Genomic DNA, 19,479 nt, shown 5'->3' with positions numbered 1-19,479 from the left:
GTGTAAAGTATGGAATCTTACCAAATCTGAAGGAAATATGAACATAGAAAGTTCAGTTTCAAGTCATAAACTCAACACCAAATGAATTCAGTTAAATTGACTAAACCCTTTTTGTTGTGCAGTACCCTGCACCATTAGTAATGCATTGTTCAAACAGGAGATTACAAGAGATTTGGGGGGGGAAAATTCGGGATCAAATGTAGCAAAAATACACATTTCATCATCTCTTATAAGGTACTTCCGTGAGTTGGGCTGTGTTCAATTTAAAACAGTTTAAAACTTCTATCAGGGGATCGCATGTCATATATGTCCCTTATTTATGCTCTATTTCACTGGCATATACTTTTACATCAGCTGCAACAGTTTTTATTAGTTCTATGATAACATTGGAGCCTGCAATGATAAAAATATTGAGTTTACTATGTTGTGTGCTCACATGCAAAATAGTTAAATAAAATAGTCTCGTCTCACACAAAAAAACCATAGAAACCATCCAATAAAATGTTGGCGTAACAGTTTACATGCCTTAGCTCTCTAATGATGTAGCGTTCCACACCAGCATCTACTTACATTCCTCTCTCAGGGCCTCTCCTCTCAAAGTGTTTATTTCGTTGGCTGGGTGGGGATTACATCAGGTTCAAGTACGCCTGTGAACCTCTCAAAGAGGATGAGTGACTCACACTCTAGTGCTTTTATTGGTCAACACATTTTTATTTATGGGATGGAAGCATGCAACTTTTATTGAGAATCTCAAGAACAGTTCTTAAAGCGAAAACTGCAGAAGTTCACCCAGAAAGCTCAGTCTCAACGTGGATTATCTGTACCGTTTAACATCTACTTACGTCTTTTTTTTAAAAGACATTAGTAGCCTTTAACCATAACATGCTTCAGTTTGCTCTCCTTGACTGAGCAGCTGCAGCTGAGATAAATACCTGTCAGATTTTCTATGTAAGCAAATATCTAAAGAAAAAAAATGAAGATAAGCTGCTGTTCCTGCAGGAAAACATTAAATATGAAGGTTGAAAATACCCTGATGGATGATCATTTTGGACTTCAATCCAGTTTTAAGATTTAGCATTTCCAAACTTTGAGGCGTTTATTCTCTAACTTACATTTCAAATCGCCATTTGGTTATGTTTACACAAATATCTAATTTTTTCAAATGTTGAAAAAAATAAGGATTTAATTTAGACAAGTTTGCATGAGCTGGTTTGGTACGAATTAAGCAAACTTGGCAAACTGGGTAACTTTATCAGAAGCTGGCATTACACATGGCTGTCATAAACAGAGGTAGCAAACTAATATGGAACACATGTCTGAGAAAAATGGATCTGTTGCTATAAGGCAGGGGTCTCGAACCGGTTCCAGAAAGGGCTGCGTGGCTGCAGGTTTTCTTTTCAACCAAGCAATAGCACACTAGACTCCAGTCATCTTATTAACTGAGTGCAATCTACACATGATGACTTGATGAGATGACTGGATTCTGGTGTGCTATTGCTTGGTTGGAAAGAAAACCTGCAGCCACACGGCCCTTTCTGAAACCAGTTTGAGACCCCTGCTATAAGGCAAGTTGTAATTGTTCTGTCACGTCAACTAGCATTGGCGATGTTACACGCTGTATGGGGACGTGGATAACAAAGTGCCTCAGGGAAATATCTGGGAAGACGCAGACAGGGAAAACAGCTAGTCAATCATTTGAGGTAAATTTTAACTTTGTAAGAACTTGTTTCCGCCTCTGAAACCACCTCCAGCAAGCCTACACGTTTTTCCTCGAAACTGAGGATGTTATTTCGAATGTTGCCATTTCCAGCATCCTTTTCTAATGGAATATTTCAAAATCTGCATTAAGATGTAATTTCTCTACTTTCGGGGTAAAAGAAGCAGAAGTTATGGTTTGAATGAAAGTCTGTGCCACTTATGGGCTGTTTGGTGCAGCAAAAGCTGAAAGTATTGAAACAATTGATTTGGTAGATTTTAGGGGCCTTTGTTGTGCTTTATCATTAAGACGAAGAATGAGCAAAAAGGCGCATCCACTGGACACAGGATATAGTTTGATTAACAATACTGTCCAATTTTACAGAAGGTTTGAGTTTCCAAAATGGAAAAGGAAAGCTAAAGCTCCTTTGAAGTTTGGATTTCAGGGGGAAATTCTAAGTTTTCTCACCAGGACAGCATGATTTAATCTGAGGTTTAGGCACATACCACATACCATGCTCTATGGTAAAAAGTATCCTTTCTACTTCACATGAGGAAATTACCAACGCATTGTATTTAGTGCTGTTGTTGTGGCAGAGAAGAGAAACATATTGGATCCAGAGATTATTTTGACCTGCTACTTGGGTTAGAGACTTCAGTTAGAGACTTCCTGGTTCTAGAGGAAGAAGAGGATGCATCAAAAGATTGGACTGGCTGTTAATGAGCATATGATACAATCAAACACCTCTGCTCTCTGCCATGCTGAAAGATCAAAGTTCACCTAATCTCAGCAACTTCAGCTTTTTCCAGTTTTCCAGTAGAAAACGCAACATGAATTCAGCTTTATTGTCATTGCATTGTCACAAGTACAAAGCAATGAAATTCACTCTCTGCTTGTAACCCATCCTCTTGGGGAGCAGTGGGCTGCCATCGTGCGGCGCCCGGGGAGCAGTGTGAGGTTAAGGGTCTTGGTCAGGGACCCAGAGTTGCAGTCTGTGAGAGAGGGGCTCGAACTCACAACCTCTGAGATCCAAGCGCAATGCCCGACCCACTAATGCTCCACTCCCCCGACATGAGTGGATTTTCATGTGCAGTTTTGACATTTCTTATTCAGTCGATATATAATTTCAACATCAAAATAAACATAAGAAAAGCCTCAGAAAAACTTTCAACAATACCCACAAAAGAATCCTCTACAAAAGACAATTAATGATCCAAGTTTAAAAAAACTTCAATGTAACATATTTACAAATATTTATCTTTCACATGAGGCATTCTGGCAGCCAGGTATCAAACTGAGTAATGAAGCAGATTTGGTGACATTCCAGCCGCCAGTTTGCTTTGATGATGGCCGAGGGCTGAGTGACCCAAGTCAATTTGTTGGCCTGTTTAGGATGTGTTTAACCAGCGCTGAGCAAATGTGCTCTGCCGTTAGGAAAACAGGCCTATCTTGTAGAGCAAACACTAATCAGAGTTACTCCTGCAGACTGTATCAACAGGGGATTTTTCATTGTCAGATAGCCGTTTTACACATAAACTGTGTTCCATTGATTGCTTTTAGAGAACATGCACGTTTTATTAGCAATACCTGATGTTTTGGGAGGAATTCCAAAAATCATACGCAAGGGATTTGGATTTGAGGTGTCCTACTGGAAGAGCAACAGCAAGAGGACTATCAGATCCGAATAAACACACATGAACTGCTGGTTGGCTGCACATTTTTTAAACATAGTTTTTCATTCAGAATAAATAAAAGTCCTTTCTTTCTAGAGCAAGTAAATGTTTACACAACCATCTCCAGAGAAATTAAATTAAAAGTTCAGCAACAGGATTAGTCTAAATGTGCTGGTCGGTTTAACTGGATTATTTGTTATGATTACCGGTAACAATGGAAATGTATTGGCAAGCAGAGCCTCACATGTTTTGCTCATTCTTACAAATACTTCTGTGATTTGTGTGTTGCTTTGTGTCAGTGTTATTGGAGGTGTGCCATGAGGGTGGATCTATGGAGTGGTGAAAGACATCGGCGCAACAGAGAAACTTTAATCCAACTCTTTACATTCTGACTATTTGTGCAGACACAGGGAGCTACTGGTCCCTTTTCAGCTGAATGATGAGCCACCTCAGGAGAGTCAGCGAGCACCAACGCCCAGCAGCAGACAGACAGAAGAAAAGAGAAAAAAAACACCTGTTAGATCATTTCTCAAATTGCGTATTTTAGGTCTTGGATGTCACTTTAGGCATCCATTGGGAAAATGAGTTCAAAAAGTCCCGCTTAACGCTGGGCTTAAAAAAATAAATGGCAGCGCTTGGAGCCCAGAAATCAGCAGAGAGAGAGGAAATGCACAAGGCGTAGAGAGAAGCTTCCCCAATCTGGCCGCCATACAGTGAAGTGGAATGTAACAGTGAGAGGGAGTGAGAGGTGGGGACACAATGTCCTGGAAAACACAGAGCCACGTCCCAATTTATGCCGTTCACACATGGCGAGTCAGGAAAACTGCAAAGAGTTGTAACAGATTTGAGGACCAACTGTAAGGCGGCTTTAAATTAAATTCCTGCAGACCTTCAGATCTACTGTTGGTGTGTTATTTCACACCAAAACGCAACCAAAAAATCTGGATTTAAAAAAACAACCAGCACTGATATAATAGGTTATCGATCACTTATAATGAGAAGTTCATCACTCTGAATTTGTTACTCCTACGCCTGCTGTTTGCACTGAGGTAGGGAGTGTATTCAGATTCCTGATCAAAGTGACATTTATAACACAGAAAGACAGAATCAACACATTCCAGCAAGCAACTATTCAACACCATCAAACAATGGCTGTCGGAGGATAAAAATAGTTGCTCAGCTGAGTGCAAATCAGATAGTGGGAACAAAAGATGCATTCAAAGACCTGGAGTTGTCATTCTGCTCCGTCACTACAGTAAGTTAGTCGGCTTCAGTAAACACAAAGGCATATTTGGCTCACACATGGTCAATCTGATTTGTCATTTCTTGAATTTGGAAGCGGGGAACTTCAAGACTATTTAGTCCATCTTTTGTTGTGTGTTATGTTCCAATATCAATGTCTATTAGAAATATTCTAAATAAGCTGGTGTTCATTTTGTAGAGTTTTTACTACATTGTTTTAAGGGAAACTATAGCTTTCTCTGTCCAAGTAGGAATATACAATATACCAATATTAAAAAAATTGGTTGATAATTTATTAACATACCAGCGACATTCCCCTTAGTAGAACAGTCAAAATATCAGTAAATGTTTATTTCCAGCTTGTTGTCATTTTTTGCCTGTTATGGGATATTAAGGACGATGATGTTAAAATAAAACAATAAATCAGATTGATCGTGATTAATCGATTATTAAAATAATCTTAACAACTATTCTTGTAATCGATTAATTGTTAGCTGGAGTATAGAGACAGTAAAACATGCCTGTAGCTGACGAGTGACCCACTTAAAGCAGCAATTATATCAATATTTAAAAAAAAAATAAAATTAAAAAAATTTAATTGTCCATTTGCTATATCAACAACTCCTCAAGTGGAAAAGTTTTAGTTTCAACAGGTTAAATGTCATAAAAAAAGTCTTTAAGGAACAGTTGGTTATCAGATTATTAATCAATTAATAGGAAAATAATCAACAGATTAATCGATTTGCAAAATAATCATTAGTTTCAGCCCTAAATAAAATATATGACTAAAAAGACCATATCAAGAAACATTGAGTCTTTAAAAAGCCTTGAGAGTAAAACCAATTTATACTTCACTGCTCTGCACATCCTTTTCTTTGTCCCCCTCATAAAACAACATGCATTTCTACATAAATGTAAAAAGTGCATCAGCTGTGAAAAATGGGATTAATACAGGAAAAATAAAGTAACAAAGATAAAAATGTTAATGAATATCAATTAAAATGTTACCAACATTTTCTAAAATATTGACTTTAAATGGCATTCCATTTATTTTCTGGGCTCTAAAGAGTAACTACAGCTACCAGCAAGAAGCTGCTAATCATATATACACTGTTTGATGTGTAACTAAGTGACCTTTTAATCACTGATGCTAAAAGATAAAGTTAATGTCTAACTTCAGCTGACAGAAGAATGACAGTGGGTGTCACTGTGTCTAGTTTACCCCTCAGCATGTGTATGTTGACCTCTCTACTATTACTAAACATCCAGGTCACATGAGTAAATCTCCATCCAAATGGCTTCCCATGAAGCCCCAAAGCCGCAACAGGTGGTCGTATCGCAACACACCCATATGTGCGCCACATGTCCACCATTAGCCGCCTCACGTTCATTGTTAAGCTGTGGCAAGAGAGTGTGGCCAGGTGTTGTTGAGTGACTAACAGTAGCACAAGCTCAACAGTAAATCTTATCCACCTGGTCAGGCCTGAAAAGGGGGTCAATCCAATTAGTTTGATCGGGGAGGCGTGAACATCAGCCGGTGTCCAGTTCAGACCAAGAGAATCTCTCTGCCTTTGGGTTTCTATTCTATACACATCGACATACTTGAAAAACGAAATTACACACATAGATTATGGTGGGGGAAAAAATATATTTTTTGAACGTTAATTGATTTATTTACTTGTTACTATGGAGTTTACCTCTTTCCTTGGACACAATTAGGGCAATATTTTTGCTACATTGGTAAAACTTCAAGCTTATTCTTTTTCTTTTTAATTAGGGGTTTTATCGAAGAGAGTCTATTTAAAGAAGTTAAAGCTGCAATGTAACCGGTGCATACTGGGTGCTGCACTGAAATACTGCAAGGCTGTACTGTTTTCTTTGACAAGTCTTATTAGCATAAGACATCGTATGTGAAATTAAACCAACATCATGCTTTGATGGGTGATTTCTTCATGTTCAGATACACCTATGGATGTTAGGGTTCTGTCCTTTGTTTAGTGGACAGTTATACCGCTTTCACAATAGCCAAGAAACCTGTTTAAACAGGGAAAAAATGGGCTTTCAGTGGAAGTGGGAACAGCTCACTGACGCGTCTACCCTGGTCAAATTCGAGAAAAATAGCAACAAAGACCTGTGAGCTCCTTATGATCAGTGGAGTTCTGTCGGCTGGTTTGAGGCACCTTTTGAGTTTACTCTTGCTTTCAACCATTATTTACTTGCCTGATTTCAGTCACACTGTCAACATCATCAACGCTCACCCAGCATGAAGCTGGGGGCAGGGGCCACGTAGTTTGCCAGCAGGTGGTCAGACTCGGCTTTTTGGTCAAATGTTACCGATTGTAAGCGGGTCAACCTGGTTTGAGAAACCCGGCTTTTCAGTGGGAAAGAAGCCTTAGTGAGCAAGCCCCTCTCTCCTCAAAAACAGGGACTCAGATGCAATGGCTTCAGCACATCCCTCAGAGAGCAGAGCATCTCTCCTCTGTGAACATGAGTCACACATGCTCAAACCGTCCACTGATCTGCCCTGAATTCAAACTCAGAATATAAATATAAAACTTTTCCATTTTTTTATATCTTTAAAACTTTGAAATAGAATAACAAGTGGGTGTGTTTTCAGTGGTCCTAGGGAACATGCCTACAGCGACTCAGAGCAGAGAAAACTGATGAAAACTGATTTTTTTTATTACTTTTGAGAACTAATCTTGTATGCATATTTGTCTTTTTAATCATTGAAATTCAGATGGATGATTGGTGTGACAAACTGAGAACACACATTATACTTCTCTAGTTGTTTAACATTTCAAAAGATCAAAATAAATTGTGTTCATTCATAAAACGTCAACTACAACTGTCTAAAAACATGGAACAACAGCGATATTACAAAACCTGGATGTTGCAAGACAAAAAAAAATGAAGAGAAAGGCTGTTGGGATTGACAGCAACAGTAAAGCAGCTGCAGGAAATTCTGCCAAGAACTGGGTGCTTTCTCTTCATGTGACCACAACCTCATGTATTCTACATATTTCTAGACTATGGAGTAGGGCTGCAGAACAATAGCCTTTCTTACTCAAGAAAAAAAAAAACATTCAGGCCTGGTGAGAAAAAAAAAACTTCCAAAACCTTAAGGATGAGGAAGAAAACGTTATGATGCAATAAAATCCTTCCTGAACCTTTGCACAGCAAATTCAAAAAGCTGTGTGAGGCACAAGTGATCATTTTGTAAAAATAAAGAATAAACTCCCCATGTAGTGGAACAAAGTGGTGGCAGCATCATGATCAGGGGTTGTTCGATAAAGAACCTGAGCAGAGAATACTGTAGAAAGTGGGGACTATATTTTTGCTGCACCGTGAAAGCAAGCATGTATAACAAACAGCAGATTAAACAGAAAAACAAGTTGGAAAGTTTTTGCTACATAAATTGGGCAACTATTAGCACTTTTTAAGTAGTGGGATACCAATAGACTCCAACCATTTAAAGACTGAATGTCAAAAAGAAAATCAAACAATGTTTCAACCGAGCATCAATATGATTCTGTGAAATGTTTCCCAAACAAGTTCTATTTCTACTGAAACATTCATATTTGTTTTCTATGAGCGGGATGAGAAATTAGATCAAAATCAGGGAATGAAAATCTACAAACAAACTACAGGAAAATGCAATCTGCTGCACATGACCAACCGCAATAATCTTTCCATGAGAGATTTGCTCCGGGGTCACATCGCTCATGTTTTCTGCTCCATTCCAGATGTCTGCACTTTTCACACAAAGTTTTATTGCACCACATCTGGACATGTGGGAAGCACAAGATGACCACAAACCTCCATCGGCATATGAGGGCCTCACAGCCGAGAGGTCACCTGCAAGGATTTATGCAACTCAAGTGAAGAGTGGCGGGTGTGCTTTCAGCAGTTATGTAATCCTCCAACTCAGGAGGGGGATGGGTGGGGGGGGGGGGTTATACTCACATACTCAAATTATCAGCTGGGGTCCATGAATGAGCATCATCAAAAAGCATGTCATTAAGAAATAATACCTGAAAATTGCCACATATTTTTCCCTCCTCAGCCAGTTGAAAATGTTATTAATTTATCTGATCAACTCATCTCACCCAATACAATCATTCAGGTCCTTCAATAATTTTTTTTTTGGCCTCTACCCTGATTTAACTTTTGTTTTTTTGCTTATGTAGTTTGTATTTTTAGCAATAATATTTACAATCATATCAGCATTTACTTAAAGTATTAGGGTGCTGCTTAGAGTTTCATAAGGGAAAAAAATTAAAGGAAGCATAACATAACATCCAACAGTCCAGCATACAGGAACCCTCTCATTTAAGCCAGGATTGAAGCATTTTCACATTTTAAATAACTTCCTGGTTTTATTTTTATATTGGATTAAATAAGAACCCAACAACATGTAATACCAGTTTAACATATGTCAACATTTTTATATATACAGTGAAATTATACCAAAACGGGTCATAATTTCACTGCATAAAGTTGGGCGATTTTTTTGCCCTTTTCGGAACGATTGTCCAGTCGTACGACAATTTTTCTATCGGGCCCAGTTTTAGCCTCCTTGTGCATCGTGTAGTATATGCAGGGTAACGAGGGGCGATGAGCCTCTCACGACCACATCCCAACCAGGAATCGTAAGGTCAGGAGAAAAACATGTATGAAATTCAATCGCCCATTGTGAAGTGTTCGTGGACAAATCCTGCTGTTGAAGCAGACCTACGAGCCGATTTACCAGAACCTCCAGCACTGCGCATGCGCAAATAAGAGAGTTATTCTTCTTTCAGATTGACAAGTCCGAAGAGCGCCATCACTCAATGCCGAGTCCAACGTGTGGACGTAGTGTGAGCAGGAAGATTGCATCAGAGCATCAGGCCGCACAGTGTGAGAACATACACTGTGAGCTGTGAACTTTTAAACCCTGCAGTTTCGTTGAATAGTTTGAGCTGTAGCCTCGTGCAATGATTGAAAATATGGCACAGTGTACGCCCAGCTTAAGCATGAGAAATAAAACTCTGGTTTCATCCAATCTTTCCCAAAAACAGTCAACAAAGAAAAAAGAAACACAAATCCTACTGCTTTTAATATTCACACATCCATTAAAGGCTCAGAAACTACCCAGAATTGAAATATCAACATATCAATAAAAACATTAATACTCCCCAAATTCAATGTTTCAAACAGAAATTGGAAAATTAATCGTGGAAAACCGACAACAGCAGTTTCCTAGTAAAGAACAGACTAAATAAACTGCTTTCGCGTTAAAACAAAAACCTACATCACCACTCAAAGTTTAAACTGGAACTAGAGGATTTAAGAAAACCAACAATCTCTTGTATATAAAGCTCCAAACGGCACTTCGATTGCATCTAGCATCCCTCCTTTCATGTCGTTTAACAGTGCAGCTTTTCTGTGCGCCTGATGTTGGCGTGGCGCCCTGCTGCAGGTGCGACCGGGGTAGCATGACAGCCGACCACAGGTGCTGGCTGGGACTGTGAGGGAGTCATGTTGACGAAACACCTGCAAACTCAAGCAAGTATCAGCATAAATGAAGGGCCTGTGAACGGAAACAAACAGGGACATTGTCGGGATGCTGCTGATGTGGTGCTGATGAGCAGCAAGCCTGAGAAAACGAAATGAATGAGCCCCTGTTTATCACTCAAAAAGTAGTCAGAAAAGATAAGATGAGGAAGATAAGAACTGCTTCCACTGCTATAAGATCATTTTAAATATGATCTTTAAATACAGTCTTCCAGTGCAGAAAATGGACAGAAAAGAAGGACTGCTTTGAAAATAGATGAAATAAATATCTTTTCAAGAAACAAACCACTGTTTTACCTCTTTATTTGCATGCTATAGCTTTAAATAAGTTGAACGCTTGCTCTGGACATATTAACCAATCCATTTACATGTTGGATCAAATTCTTGAGTTGTGTTTCTCTAAACCTTTGCTAAATTTGGTAAAAACAGAAACCATGTTCAGCCACCTAGAGTACCAAACTGACTGCTGAAGCAAACTTCTTTGTAACCTTTGGCCTCATGCAGCTACTGAGCATAGTTGTGTCTTTTTCAACAGATGGGATGACAAAACAGGAATGTCATGTGCTCCCGCCCGTTCCCAGCCATGATTATTGTATACAGTTTTAGAGAAAATAGGAGCCTGGCACCGGGGTGCTGAGATAAACACAAGACAAACGCTACAACTGCAGCTGCTTGAATTCGTCACGTTCTAACTGAACAAAATGCCAGAACACCAACTCTGTAACGTTTGCTTGTTAAAAGCTGATTGTCAGTCTCTTGACTGAAGCATGTCCACTTCTTAGTACTGATTCATTTATTGATGGAAAATATTTCTAATGTTCAATGTCAGATTGATGAAGGGGAAGCTGGATCTCAGGATTTCTGGTAGGTTAGTACATTGCTGCAGCGTCCCATAGGCCAAAACAGTGACTGAATGGCAGCACAGTGACTCACGATCTGTTTCAGTCTTTGTAAACATTTGGTCATATAGTCAAGCACTCTTATACAGCGAGGAAAAAATGTATTTGACCATCCTGATATTTTGCAACTTCTCCCACTTAGAAATAATGGAGGAGTCTGTATTTGTCATCATAGGTCCACTGTGAGAGACAAAATCTAAAAAAAACAAAAAAAAACAGATATCACAATGTATGATTTTTTTTAAACTTTTTTGAATGAAACGGCTGCAAATAAGTATTTGAACACCTCAGAAAATCAATGTAAATATTTGGTACAGTAGCTTTTGTTTGCAATTACAGAGGTCAAACGTTTCCTGTAGTTTTTCAGCTGGTTTGCAAACAATGCAGCAGGGATTTTGGCCCACTCCTCCACACAGATCTTCTCTAGATCATCAGGTTTCTGGGCTATCTCTACTCTCTAAAGATTCTCTAGTGGGTTTAGGTCTGCAGACTGGATAGGCCGTGCCAGATATGCTTCTTCTAAAGCCACTCTTATTCTTTCACTCAAACTTTAATACTTTTTATTTGGTAGCTTAGTCTTTAAAAGAACCACTTCCTTAATTTTCCTCCATCGATTTATTTTGAAGTAAAAAATGAATCAAGACGACTTATTTCCTGGAATATGTCTCAATGAGTCTTTGTCATGAGTTACGATAAGATCCTTTTCAAAAAAGAGGGAGGAAATTATGTAAAGAATTATCAGCAGTCTAAGTCATTTCATTATTCACTATCTGGTTGATGGAACATTGCCCGTGGTGTTTAAGTTACAAGTGAAATCAACTTACTAAATCTGTAAATAAATAATCCTAACGTATCCCGAATGAAAAATGTTTCCAACAGAACACTTTTTAAAAGCACGTATGGATCATTTAAAATGTTGAAATGATGTGTTTTCCTATCGCCGTCACAATTAACTTTAGTTCACTGGAATACTAACAGAAGTGTTCGGATTCACCAGGGGATGTTTTAATCAACCTGTTTAAAATAGTGGAAATTTCCTTCTCCACTCGACGCCTGTTTGTAGACTTGAACTAGTTTGAGTTATGACTTCAGCTCTAAATAATGAAGCTACACAAGTCAGTGATGGAAACTACTGCAAAGATGATATAAACAGATAAAGCTGACTGATTAGGACAGAAGACATTTCTTGAGTTTTTTGACCACATCACATATTTAAAGATGATTTTTATACTGAATACAAAACATTTCTCAAGTACAACAGGAACCCAATAAATGATGCTTATGCAACTTATTGGACTATAACATTATTTAAAATGTGTAATTAATTGGTGTTACCTTCCACTTACCATAGCCAGGTTTCTCTAAATGATTTCCAAATGATTTAAATATTGATCAATTTGAGGAAAATCTGTCCTCAAACTGTATGCCTTTTAAAAGAATGCCAACACTTTCATTGCCAAATTCTGGGTTGTCCGTGTTTGCGGCTTTTATCAAATATGAGAAATGGAAACGTCTCAGCTGAGTGGAGATTAAAATTTTTATTATTTTTGGCCCATTTTAAAAGAAATCTGTGAAGCAAAAAAAAAGAAATGCTTTTGCCTCTTATGTTTAGCTAACTCAATTCAATTCATTTTATTTATACGGTATATATAACTGGACTTTTATGGCTAACGTCAAATAACAATAATTAAACTTTAATAAAAAACTAAAAGTTTCCATAGATAAGACTCTTAATTCCAGGAACCATCCTCGTTTCAATCTAGAATGTAGACAGCAAAGACTTGTTCCTCTCTCCTGTTCAACCAAAACAATAATTCCCCCCTAACAACCCCACCTTTTAGAGACATAGACAGGTATCTGGTATTGCAGGCTAACAAAGAACCCAAACGACCCCCATTCCTAAGACGCGGATCCATACTTCTGGTTCAATTTGCATTTTTTCTAAACAAGGCTTTGTTTTTGGTCCACTCTATAAAGCCAGGTACTCAACGTTATTTCTGACATTTTGAATTGAAAAAGCTTCCTGGATGAGAAGCGAAACGTCTTCAAACTCTGAAACAAAGTCCAGTGGATTGTTTTTTTTTTTACTTTTTTGAACTCTTCATTCCCTAACCCTTGTGCTCTTTATTCCATCTCAGCCTGAGGTAAATCTTATTTGACCCCACCCAGTAAAGGGGAAAACCTGCATTAAACACTAATCTGCTTGGTATTAGTCAGGGGTCTGGACAGACTGCATTATGTGTGCACCTCTGTGTTACTGCAGAAGTGTAGTGAAGAAGCACTCAAGTAGATGCGGAGAAATTAAACTGCTGACCTGGGATGACTCACACAAGAGATATTTGTTTTGCTGGGAACACAAAGGAGCCCAACAGGAACTCAAGAACTTACTGTGCCAAGGAGGTCTGGAACAACACCTCACGACTTGAACACAGTCAGCAATGATGCTGCGATTATATCACCTTGTAAGTCTTAGAAATCATATCCTGATCTGCATCCTTGATGGCAAAAGCAAAGAGGTAACAAACCAACAAACCCATCTTAAACCCTGAATAATGCAAGCAATTTATAAATCCATTAAGTTCCAATTAAAGACCCTATACTCAAATGTTTGGCTGAATTAAACTGGTTCATTCTGTAGCTCATTCATGTCAAAGCGAAGCAATGTTTATTTTTGCCCATTTTAAAAGTTGGACTTTGCCAAATTCCTTGGCTGGTACTAGCGCGTCAAAGCAAACTTCACTGTCCTCCTTAACACACAAAATAGGAAAACTTCAGAGACCAGAGAAGTTTAAGAAATTAAAATGAGTCATGGGTCATATAAATATGACCCATTTGAACTATTTAAGAGTATCGATTTCTGACCCTTTTCCTGGAGCAACATGTCTATATACCTCTTAAACTACAGTGATGGAGGAAAAATAAAACAAAGCCTTAATGCCTAAATTAGATTCAAGAAAGGATCATGGAGGTCCAGCTATTAAAATGCCCTCTATAAATGATATTTCCAAGTACATCTACTAAAAATCACTATAAGCATTTTGTTTGCTCATATATATAGTATAAATATATGAGTCTAACTCAAGGCAATGGCAGCAGTTCAACAATGACCTTAAAGAGCTAATCAGACTCTACAGGCATCAGTAAGAACGTTACATTTTACGCCATGGCAAGATAATCAAAAAAGGACTAAACAAATATTAACAAATATTGAGTAAAATTATTACTAGAAAGTACTAACAAGACTTCTAAGACAAAGCCATTTGGATGGATGACATTAAAATAAAGATGTCGGGCCATAACGCACCATTATGTAGGAAAAAAAAAAACAAACAGCTGGTGACAAATACGTCACGCGAGTAATCGTGCATGGGGATGAATGCTTGACGATTCCAGTTAGTTGCCGGCTGCTTGCACACTAGAAATTCCTGTACAGTAGCAAATATGTTGACCTGATGCAATGACTTGCAGTAACAAAGTAAGTCTTGTGTACTCTGCATTGACAGATGAAATAACTTGGATTGGAGCCAGGACAAATATAAACATAACAAATCCCCGTTACTGAGGCAAATGGAAGAATTTCCTCCTGCCTCATTTCTGCAATGAGAGACGAAATGTTAAGATTATGGCATAACACAACAAAATAAAAAGGCAGTTTTGTGGCCTTCCAACTCAGGCTATTTGAGATTTACTGTAAAGCCTTCGATCATTCCTAAATGTAAAGCAGCCACCTGAAAGACCCTTAATTCAAAATATTGCTGGTTGTAGAATGCCAGGTCATTATAAACCGAGGTAAGACAATATTTTAAAAAAATTTATTCGGAATAATCTGCCTTACAGACCACAAACTGGGACTGAGCAGAGAAGTACACACAGCTTTACGTCTTAACGTCCCTGTCGGAGAATAAATGAAGACATTCTACATGTATAAACAGTCCCACAGAGGAGACAATAGATGATAAAACCAACGCAAACAATGTACAGCAGTAAATTTCACTGTATATGCACCCAGTCACAGGACTTAGAGGCTTAACGTCATTTCAGACCTTTCTGCCACAAAACGTTAAACACTGCGAGGAATGACAGACAGCAGATAAGCGCTAAAGCAAAACTGTGTTAAGTATTTGTCATATTTCATGTATGCCTGTATTTGTCTTCAGCCTACAGGGTCAATTCAAGTCCAAAGCTGTTCAACTCAAGGCAGGAATGGTAAAACTCCTTTATGACTCTGGGACTCTAAGGTTGAATTATACCCTGTCAGACTTCTGAGTTCCTCTATTTGGACGTCTCTCTCTGCACTTTTCTTTTAACAGTAAGTGGAAAATGTTGGCTTTGCTTTGCTGTGGCACTGTTTAGAAGCAGATGACAAGCCACTTTAAAGCAATGATCCGACCGAGCCTCGACTCCTTACACCCATACTGACATGTTCTCTACTAACTCTGGAGGATTGGAAGTAAAAATAAAGGAACAAAGTAAAGGAGGGGGACGTTTCTGGCATCTCTTGAACATTTTGCATACTATTTCCTTCATGTAATATTCTCAAGACAAGACATTCTATTGAAATGTGAATCACAAGATGGAAGAGTTTTTTAACAAGTCAAAATGCTCTGCTTTGCATAAATGGTATCACTAAATTTGAATACATCAAATATACAACCAGAAATCATTATTAGCCAATTTTAATTTCACTGAAGGTCCAAAAATGTAAATAAAAACCCACTTAGAGCAGTAATTATATCAAGATTGTGAAAAAATATATAAACATTTTGCATTAAAGATAAAAATCTTTTTTTTTTTCTGTCAATCTGTTCTATCCAGAAAAGTTTCAGTGTCACCTGGTTTAATTTGGTAAAAAATCTTCTTTATGGAACCTTTGGTTAATAGATTATTATTCAATTAAATGAAAAAAAAAATAATCAACAGATTAATTAAATTGCAAAATAAACTTTAGTTGCAGCTAGGGCTGGGCGATTTTGCCCAAAAAAAAAATCTTCGATTTTTAAAGAAAACTTCGAGTTTCGATTCGATTTTCGATTTTTTTTTTTCAATGCACTTAAAAATGACTGAAGACATCATATATAGTGTCAAAAGTGCAACTTTATTGCTATGATTCTCCTCAAGAGTCAAGATGCATAGAATCCCAAAACAAGAAGTAAATAAGGCTCTGTCATTCAACAGTTTCAAGCTTTAACCCAGGTTTAAGAAAAAGTGCAACTACAAGTAACTTTACAATAGCTTAAATTTTCTGTTCAAGAAATCAGATAATTACAAATTTTGTAACATATAACATTACAATTGAAAAAATAAACTCTTCTCGGTATAGTGTGAATATAAAAAAATTAAACATGCCTGTGGCAGACATAAAGCCTGCTCAAAGAGTGAACAAATGTAAACTTTTATCTATAACAACAAAACACATGCTTGTTAGATCTCTGAAACATTGTGCATGCTCATTCTAAACATTTTTTGCAAGAAAGATGAGCCTGTCCACAACCTCTGGCTTAAGGCAGGCCCGGTTGCAGGTAACTATTCCCCCACCCACACTAAATAGCCTCTCTGAGGGGGCACTAGTGGCTGGAATAGAAAGATATTTTTTAGCCAGTAAGCTTAGCCTTGGAAAGTTTGGCTGATGCAGCTTCCACCATTCAAGAGGATCTGTGTCTGGCTCTATGTCTGGAATAAGGAAATATGTTGCAAGCTCAGTCTCAATTTTTGTTTTCTCAGATTGTGGGTGTGGCGTGGTGGATGGTGCACTGTTTTTAAAGAAGGCACCCAGAGTCATTTTCTTTTTTGGTGGGGTGTTCTCTTGAACAGTTGAGGGACCAGCTTCCTCTGTGGTAGAGTTGCAGAGAGCAGCGATCTCAGACACTGCTCTTTTTTTGACAACTTCCAGTTTGCTAGCATCAATGTATTTTGTACGGAACCTCGGGTCTAAAAGTGTGGCCATGTCCAAAAGTTCCTCTTTCTCCAAATCACAGTATTTACTTTCGAGGTAACGCATGATGTTAGCTTTGATTGTTTTTGTTAGCTCCAAATATTCCTCCTCTGGCAGGAGGAGACTTGTTTTAAACAAATGCAGCACTGGTTTGATGCATGACACACTGACATATGATTGCCCTGACAGTGCATCAGTGAAGTCCTGGAGAGGTTTCACTGCTTTGTTGGTGGCTTCTAATACTTCCAAATCTTGCCACGTGGGAACAAGATGACGCGTTTTCTTGTCCGCACCCAGGACATGAGTTATTGCCTTCTCTCTCTCAAGAAAGCGCTCAATCATCTTTTGACGAGAACCCCAACGTGTTGGGGATTCTGAGATCAAAAGATGCTGGGGAAGTCCAAGCTCAGCCTGCACCTCTGTCATGTCTCGCCTTTTTTTCCAGCTGTAGGAGAAGGCTGATACAGCTTTTTTGCAGACCCCTATGGCCCGATCGATCCTTGGATCCTTCACACCATTCTCTGTAATAAATGTGAAAAGATATTTAGAATACTTTGTCACTCCAAACTATATATTTGATTACGTGAGTTTTCAAAATTGTTTTGTACTTTTATCACAATTTTAATAGCTATAACACAGTTTAATACATAATGTATAATGAATGCATTGAAGATTATGGAAAAGTCAGGTTTATTTATGTAAATAAACTAAGATAAACTGTAAATATGAATTTATGTCTGTGTGTAAACCTGTTGAAATATATAACATATTCTGGCTATTAAATTATGAAATATATTATATTATATATTATATAAATATATATATTATTGAAATATACTTTACAATGTGCAAGTATGTGCACCTATTTATTCTTACACCAACTCTTACCTATAGCATTGTGGAGTCTGTGGCCAAAACACTGCAAGCTGGGCCAGTTGTTGTCCTTAAGGGCTTTTATGATATTGGTGCCACTATCAGTTGTCATGCAGACGAGTCGTTCCTCCAAAAGTCCCCAGGAGCTGAGAGCGTCTTTTAAGCCATGGGCAATTATCTCACCAGTGTGGTTGTCGGGGAAATACGCTGTCTGAAGGCAGATGCTGCGCAGAGTCCAACTATTGTTGATGTAGTGAACCGTCAGACTCAGATATGGCTGCATCGTCCGGCTGGACCACAGGTCCGTTGTGGCTGAGTAAAACTGCATCTCCTCCAGCTCACTGCGGATCTTTTCCCGAGTTGTATTGTACAGGTGAGGCAGCGCTACATCGGCGAAATACTTGCGACTGGAGACATCGTTCCTCGCATCTAATACTTTCAACATGTGTTTAAAGCCTCGCTTTTCGACAGAATAAATTGGCAGCATGTCTGTGGCAATATAAAACGTGATCGCCTCTGTAATCGCCTTCCATCGCGCTCCCTTCTTATCATAAGGCACACAGTTTGTAAAGCTCTCAGGAAGTGTAGTTTGCTTTTTAGCAGGTGTGCTAGAGGAGGCATTTTCGCTACAGAGCCGGCTGCACTTCTCCCATTCTTCGCAATGTTTATTCCTCAGGTGCTGGAAAAGATTTGTTGTACTGCTGCTTCCAGTAGCAACAGCCTTGAAACAAATTTTGCAGCAAGGCTTCGTCTGTGTTTGGTCTGCTGCATCAAAACCAAACCAGTTCCAAATTACGGAATTACCTGTGCCTTTCTTTGACGTTAGTTCTCTGCTACACGCTGCCATGTTGTTTTGACTGTGTTTGCGCAGGGCGGGGGCTGGCTCATAATATCGCGCTACGGTAACCCACAAGGAAGAAAAGCGGAAAAGTCCGAAAAAACTATTTTGACAAAAAACTCGAGTTTGCAAAATAAAAATCTTTTTAAACTACAAAATCGATAAATCGATTAAATCGATTTTTTGCCCAGCCGTAGTTGCAGCCAATGTAAAAAGTAATATTCAACATAAGAGCAAAGTGACGATAAAAAAAACATCAACATATTAACCAACAGCAAAAGAAGAAAACCAATGTCAAGTTATTAGTTGCAAAACCTAGAAAAAATGTTTTCTGTAAAGGACATGCTTGGAATAATAAATATAGAGATTTGTGTAATTATTTACTATTCTGTTGGATCTGAAACCTTTATAAAGTTACTCTTCAGCTGAAGGTATACAGGTGCTGGTCATAAAATTAGAATATCATGAAAAAGTAGATTGATTTCAGTAATTCCATTTAAAAAGTGAAACTTGTATATTATATTCATACATTACATACAAACTCATATATTTCAGATGTTTATTTTGTTTAATTTTGATGATTACAAATGACAACAAATGAAAATCTCAAATTCATCATATCAGAAAATTAGAATATTACTGAAGACCAATAAAAACAAAGGATTTATAGAAATGTTGGCCAACTGAAAAGTATGAACATGAAAAGTATGAGCATGTACAGCACTCAGTATTTAGTTGGGCCTCCTTTGGCCTGTATTACTGCAGCAATG

The 19,479-nt window shown here is 38.1% G+C and overlaps 1 protein-coding gene across 1 annotated transcript in view; it reads right to left on the bottom strand.

Moving 5' to 3' along the window:
- The window catches only part of myo9aa (myosin IXAa), a 174,342-nt gene that overhangs the window by 117,001 nt on the left and 37,862 nt on the right, over positions 1-19,479 (bottom strand).

Source organism: Cyprinodon tularosa, unplaced genomic scaffold (assembly GCF_016077235.1).
Source record: "Cyprinodon tularosa strain WSP-4 unplaced genomic scaffold, ASM1607723v1 ctg272, whole genome shotgun sequence".
In the NCBI taxonomy this organism is placed as follows: Eukaryota; Metazoa; Chordata; class Actinopteri; order Cyprinodontiformes; family Cyprinodontidae; genus Cyprinodon; species Cyprinodon tularosa.
This window is presented reverse-complemented; position numbering and strand designations above follow the sequence as displayed.